The 7,795-nt window shown below is 37.7% G+C and overlaps 1 non-coding gene across 1 annotated transcript; it reads left to right on the plus strand.

Moving 5' to 3' along the window:
• Positions 1-4,399: 4,399 nt before the first annotated feature.
• Trnag-ucc (transfer RNA glycine (anticodon UCC)) lies at positions 4,400-4,471 on the plus strand. Its single transcript has one exon. It is a non-coding gene; the product is annotated as a tRNA-Gly (tRNA).
• The last annotated feature ends 3,324 nt before the right edge of the window (positions 4,472-7,795 follow it).

The raw sequence follows: 7,795 nt of genomic DNA on the forward strand, positions 1-7,795 counted from the left end.
CGAATATTTTTTAATACAAGTACAGTGGCAAACAAGCTTACGGTCCGCTTAAAGCGGACAATATTTTAGTCACTTGCATAATTATTATGGCACCTAGAGAAGATGGGCCACTTTTTTTCATAATTGCTGAAATTTGAAGGCGATTTGACCTCTAAAGCAGCAACGCCATCTATTTTCTAAAAGTTTCAGTATGAATTGTTACTGTATTAACCCATTAAAGTAGGGTTGCCATACGTCCCGGTACGCCGGGACATGTCCCGGTTTAAAGCACGGTGTCCCGGCGTCCCGGCCGATAAGAAAATTGTCCCGGTTTAAAAATCATAGTTATTTAGTAGGGGGCTGTACTTGGTAAATAATAATATACCTACATTTCTACGTATCACATGGCCAAAATTAAAAAAAAATGTTTTATGGTACCTACTTTTACCTAATGTCCAATATCAGTTTCTCAGACACACAATAATTAGATGATTATGTAAATTATGTTATTTTATAGCTTTTAAAGTCTGTAATGTAGAGCTCGAATTTCAGGCTCCCTAGGGCCTAAAACCTCATCAATGGAACTTCGGCCCTCCGAGTAACTCTTGTACATATGACACATATTATTGTTGAGTAACACTAGCGCTGCTTTCTTACAGCTCGACCTTCAGTGTTGCTTAAATTTTAACAAATATAAAAATTTGATTTGAGAAGCTTGGCCTTTTGCCTCGCATGAAAGCTCACCGCGCTGGTTATAAGTACGCTTCGGGCTTATTAAGTAATGTGGAGATTTCTGAGCTCGACCTTCAGCCTCACATTTTACCTAAATTTTTGGTTTGTCTTCCAAATCTCGTCTTCTTCAGCTTAGCCTTTGACCTCGCTGCGCCAAGCTCGGCCTACGGTTTCGCTTTTTAATACAATGGACATTGGTTGGCGTCTATGCTCTAGCTGAGCTTATCCTGAAGCACGGCTTCGACCTCGCATGAAAGCTAGCCTCACTGGGGAACTTCGGATTTTTAGGCCCGGCCCGGCCTTTTTAACACGCTTTCACAATTTTGTCAAAAAAATTTCGCGCTCGCTTCGCTCGCGTTTTTTGCTGGTTGACCCTGAATCCCCTGAATCTACATGGTAGCTTAACACATGGAAAATTTATCTCCGAAACTACTGTGCTAAAATTTTGAAAAAAAAAAACACAAAATAGTTCTTTACCTATCTATAGGAAAACCTATTAGAAATGTGCAGTCAAGCGTGAGTCGGACTTAATTATAGACATTTCACTCACGTTTCACATGAAAAAATACATTGTTACAAATTGTGTAACCCTTTAAACGCGACGCGAGTCCGACTCGCACTTGGCCGGTTTTCTTTAAATGTCCCGGTCTGAGTCCCCACACTTATGGCAACCCTACATTAAAGGCATATAAGTTTTATTTTTATTTTTTACCTACCTACTTTATATCATCTACTATATTGTGGTATTTTTTGAGTATGAGGGGATTTCAGCGAGTTAAACGAAGGTAGGTATTTATAGGGTTGTACTCGTACCTAATGGATCAAAGATCGCTGTGTCGCGGTGTGGGCTGGCTCATCAGCAAAGTAAAATTGCGTCATATGGACGTTGACAGTCCTTTTTATAGAGTTATCTCTGTTCGTACCTTGAATCGAAATATAAGTGATCTATCATAACACTTATAAACCTTGTGTGTCTGTCTAGGTCATGGTCCTACTTGACGGTCGCATTGATAACGATCAGATCCCTATCTTATCTTAGTTCCGGGTTCTGTAGTCAGTGGTAGCACTGGTAACTATATCACTTAGTTCGGGCATGCTCGGCTCACGACTGCTCTGAGCAGTAAAGGTGACATTCGGATGTTAGCTGCAGCTGATGTTTGAAGCCACTTCTTCGCTAACTTTATATTAATATTGTTATACATATTACTGTAACAGTTGTAACGTACCTGTAACCCGCTAAGAACCCGCCATTTTAAGAGGAAAGGGGACGTGGGGACGATCTATTCTCCATACAAACGTAGTCCTCATTTTCCTCACTGGATATTAATTTTATGAAAAATTGTGTAAAAATATTTTCAATAATGATAATATCCAGAGGGGAAAATGAGGACTACATATGTAAGGAAAGGAGGTTTCGGGGCGGTCATCCCCTTTCGTCTTAAGAACCAACTAAACGCAAAACTATTACCGGTACCCATTCAACTGTTACCAACTGTTACTGACTTATTGTTACCACAAAATCTTTGCGCATTCCTAGATCAAAACGGCGCGTTAACTGTAAAAATATGTAAACATCATGCGCCTTATCTCAATGGCATAAAGTTCAACTATTGTACCTACAGATATTTTGACGTCAATTTTACCGTTATCAGGTGTTTACTATCTTATCCCGATCCGAGACAAAAAATGCCGTTGTATTATCTTTTATGATTATACAATGACAGATGGTGGTTCGAGTTATGCAATTTAGATTTTGGAGATCCGTCGCTAACCGATACTTATTTAAAAGTTGCTAAGAATATTAAAAAAAAAACGATACTTAGGTACTAAGATAACTATGGAAAAAATATATAGAAGTTTTATAAAATATTTTGATTTGTGATATTTTGTGCGAATGCAGAAGAGGCCGATGACCTTGGTCAATGTTTAATTCGTAAATTGGGTAGGTACATTTTTTTAGTTAACGTTTCGATTTTTTCATACAATGTTGTTATTAAAAACGACGTAAACAAAAGTACGCCAGTAAGTAATCCTATTTATTGCTTTAGACGAAAAATGGGTAGGTACCTACGGTTTTTCTGTTCTTTTTTTATATGTGGGTATAATGATGAACAATCGGTTTAACCAACTGCTAATTTTAAAATTAAAGGAAAAATAAAAAAAAATTGTTTCGGGAGAAAGTTGTAATATCGCTAGCAGACGTCTCTGCTTAGTACAAAATTATTTTAAATTTTATTTAGAACTATCACATAGTAAACTGAAATAAATGTCATATACTAAGAAAAAGTGACCAAGTGACTTTTTCTTAGTATATGACATTTATTTCAGTTTATAATTTATATAGTAGTGTTTCTAAATGATAAAAACAAATTAAAATATTTTTCTGAAATAATTTAATTTGTTCAAATACTTTAGTATCACATAGTAGGTACTTAAAATAAACAATACCTACTCAACTTCCTACCTGTTAAAAAAAACTCCTTATAAAAAAAAATATGTATGCCACTTACCATTAGTAGTTTTATTTTTCATCCAATTTTTTTTAAACCTCAAATAAAACCCTACAATCTCAAGGAACCCTTAAGTTATTCGTATAACGCTACCCCTCAAGGTCGAAGAAAGCACCCTTAGGGTTTATTATTAATTTCCGCCCCTAGGTTCCCACAGGACGTAGCCAGACGGAACCTTAAGACAGGTGGTGGTAATTATATTATTTCTCGTTAAAAGGGTGTATGCGGGTTTGGTTTGTGTGTTGTTCAGACGTTTTGGATGTGGGGAGCAATTTTAAGGCGCTCAAAGTTATAAGCAATAATTTAAAGGGGCCCACTGATAAACAGACCGCCGGACGGTACCGGCCTGTCAGTTAGAACAAAATTTTGACAGTTCCGAACAACTGACAGGCCGATACCGTCCGGCGGACTGTTAATCAGTGGGCCCCTTAAGAAGCCACAAACACACTACACACTAACAAATACTTACTTCGGTAAATATAAATAAATGATATTAAAGTCGGGCCACGGTAACTCTGCACGGCGTTTGGAATGAGAAACAGGCCAATCTAACGTACACTGACATCAGATGGAAATCTGTATGGTGTCATTTAGTCATCGTGTGTCTCGCTCGCGTGAATGCATGTACGGACAAGTACTAGCGAAATACACGATAAGTGAATGAATTCATTTAGATGTCATTCTGACATCATTATTGGGCTTTGTATGGAGAGTTGGCCGACTTGGACGACCTAGGTGCCCCAATAGAAAAAAAAATGTCGTAATCAGAACACGATCACGATACCGAATATGCCCATCACTACATTACTAGAAACTATAAATAAGAAACTAGAACATTTCTATGACTTATGATCACGTGCTTATTTATAGTCACGCTTCGCTTAATTTGTCACTAAAAATGTCCAAATTGCCGATAGTCAATAGGTCAATAGGAAAACAAGAATATTTCAAAGGTTACAAAGTTATACCTTATGTTAAACATTTAAAGTTCAAATTAGAAAGGCCTTTTTGTTGAGTTAAGCCTCTTTGGTTGTAAGGTCTTATATTTCGCGTGAAACATTCATCTAGTCATATCACGTTTCCACGGCACAAGAGTTAATAACCTCGTGACGTCACAATGTCATTGGTCGGCGGACGAACGAGGAACGTGTTTATATAATTCGCCAATGCTCTCACCGGCGTTGGTGGTGTAATGGTCAGCATAGTTGCCTTCCAAGCAGTTGATCCGGGTTCGATTCCCGGCCAACGCACGCGTTTTTGCTGTTTTGTTTCTTGATAAATTTATTATTTTTTTCTTGTATGTTTACTATTTTTAGTCAATAGGTATTAGTTTTAGTTTTGTAGGTAGTTTTAATTTTAGGTTACCTTTTATTGTAAGTTTGATTTTAATTATGTTTATGGTTTTAAATAAAAGTTATGTTTTTAAATACAAAAAAAGTCAATAAAATAAAATTAACAACTCTTCAAAATTTATTAACGAATTTACATACAATGCAAGAAAAGCATTCAACCAAGAATAAATTTCCTCAATTTTAACACATTATCTTTATTTATGTTTCTACAAATTACATAATTTTACGGAAGACTTGGCACATAGGTACAATATTCATTCGGAATTGAACCCATGACCCCAGGATGAGTCGACTTGTATTATTAAAACCTTTTCTCAGTAAGTACCTACATTGGGAATGGTAAACACAGGAAAGGATGCGAAGTCGTTTTCAAGAAAATTATGTACGTACGTAAAGGCAAAAAGATGCTTCGGATTTTTAAAACGCACGCTGCTACACAAGTATGTGTGCGCGATGCTCCAGTTGGTATTTTGATTATATTGCAAAGTATCTATCATAAATTCTGTGTATGGCTCTGAATATTATTTATAAACCTGTAACTTTGTACTACACTTTACTTTACTGTATTTGACTTTTACTTTTAATTTTTATTATGATTTTTTGATTGTTTTATATTTTTTACTTAATTCTTAATTATTTTAATGTTACATGTGTTGTTTAATGCGTGTTTGTGTGTTATTATTGTTTACAATCTGACGATCTTTTTGTGAATTCATGTTATTTGGAAACATTGTGACATTGTTAAATATGATGTAATTTTCAATAAGAAATAAATTAATCTATCTAACTATCTATCTAATAGGAAATAAATAAAATTATTTTATTAAATACTATTTTTATTTATGTTTTTAGGTAGTCACACCACTTTCATGATCGCATCATGATTATCGGAAATTCGAAGATACACCGAAAAAAATAATTTTCTACAATACTACCAGAACGTATAGTAATTAAAAATATAGTTATACCTACTAAAATCCGGTAGTAATAACAAAAAATGTTGTATCGTGTAAAACTTGTTTTCTAAACATCACTGTTTAATTCTAGTTAATTGCAATTTAGTACTGCTTACAATTTCGTTGTATATGTAAAGATGCAAGTGTTGTAAATATTAAACGTTTGTCTCGTTTAATATATGCATCGTAACACTAACTATTGATATGTAAAAATAAAGATACGAGTGTACACGTTACAAGTTATTATGTTGTGGTTACTATAATGCATTGTAGTCTGAACGAATCAAACAGTTGGGCCAACACCACGGTGTATGCGCGGGTGGCGGGGGGCGGAGAAAGGAATTGCGCATGGTATAATCATGGTATAATAATATACTCCGCCTGGTACTCCATTCCCGTCTTTTCTAGGTCACCTAACTGACACGGGCTTACGTCATCATGCGACAGCGCTATATGATAATATGCGATAGCGCTATATATAGCGGCCATGTTGTTGTGACGTAGCCCCGTGTCACTCTGGGAATGGAAGACCATGTTTTATTAGACTATGGGTATAATAATATACTCCGCCTGGTACTCCATTCCCGTCTTTTCTAGGTCACCTAACTGACACGCGCTTACGTCATCATGCGACAGCGCTATATGATAATATGCGATAGCGCTATATATAGCGGCCATGTTGTTGTGACGTAGCCCCGTGTCACTCTGGGAATGGAAGACCATGTTTTATTAGACTATGGAATTGCGCAAGTCACAGAACGGCAGCCATTACGCCAGCGTCTTACGTTCCGGCCGGTCGATATTTTATTTACGTAGATCCTGTCCATAATTTTATTGTAAACTAGTACAAGTGTATAGTATAAGTGCGTGTTGCTGACACAGTGAAATGTGCGGGCTCCGATTAAGGAAAAGTCCTCCCGCACCGATGTGGATAAGGAGGGATTCACACTGGTGGAAAGGAAACGCAAGGCGCGCAGGGCGCCTCGTAAAACTCTGTGTGGCACTGCGGAGCCGGTTAATTCTGGCCTACGAGTTGCGACACCGAGTAAGGCGCTCTACGTGTCTCGCCTGCATTACTCCGCCGGGGCCGACGAGGTGGTGGAGTACGTCCGCTGGAAGACTGGCTACACGCTGAGGGTGCACCAGCTACAGTCGCGTCACTATGTGCACTTCAGTTCATTTGTAGTGCGCGTGCCGCGGCCTCTGCAGGACACCATCGCAAGCGCGAACTTCTGGCCGAAGGGTGTGGTGTTTCGGCGGTTCCGGGGCAACCTGCCGAATCCTACGCCGAGTCAGATGACGCTACGGAGCCACGCTGTTACGTCGTTTTGTGTCTATTGTTTTATTTGTGGAGACAAAATGTTTTTTCATTTGTAGTGTCACAGTGCCTTGGTTTTACTGTAATTCTGTGTTACTTATTTGATCAATAAAATAAAATAAAATAAGTGTGCTTAAAAACTTGTCTGTATTTACTAGAAGAGCAGTGTACTGGTTATATATTGTTCACGTAACCAGAACCCACTGTGCTGAAGGGACTTCTAAACGGGCCATATGTTCACTGCAATATGTGGCCGGCAACTATTAGTGTCCCTCTCTAACATGTGAGTAAGAGGACACCAATAGTTGCCGGCCACATATTGCAGTGAACATATGGCTCGCTTAGAAGCCCCATTAGCACAGTGCGTTCTGGTAACGTGAACAATATAAAACCAGTACACCGCACAAATCGTTCAGTTACATATACTGAATACCTTGTTATAACAACAGGACAGGAACGTATATGTTACTGTATTATTTAGTAACCATTAACAGACCGGCTAGTTGGGTTTACTAAAAGTCTTATACCCACTACTATACACTTCATAGAATTAACAAATTTAATTTAACAAGAATGGTCTGGTTATGTTTACAAAGTGTCCTGTCGTCACATATACAACAAGACAATATAGTACAGCTAACCAGATTCTGGTTACCAGTACCAGGATTTTTTTTCAGTGTACTATTTTTTAGGGTTCCGTACCCAAAGGGTAAAAACGGGACCCTATTATTAAGACTCCACTGTCCGTCTGTCCGTCTGTCTATCACCAGGCTGTATCTCATGAACCAAGACAGTTGAAATTTTGAGTATGATGTATTTCTGTTGCCGCTATAACAACAAATACTAAAAAAGTACGGAACCCTCGGTGGGCGAGTCCGACTCGCACTTGTCCAGTTTATTTTCTTCTTTACCGTATAAGTAACCCGTTCTATTCAATATGACGAAGTT

This window comes from Cydia splendana, chromosome 2, assembly GCF_910591565.1.
Source record: "Cydia splendana chromosome 2, ilCydSple1.2, whole genome shotgun sequence".
Taxonomy (NCBI): Eukaryota; Metazoa; Arthropoda; class Insecta; order Lepidoptera; family Tortricidae; genus Cydia; species Cydia splendana.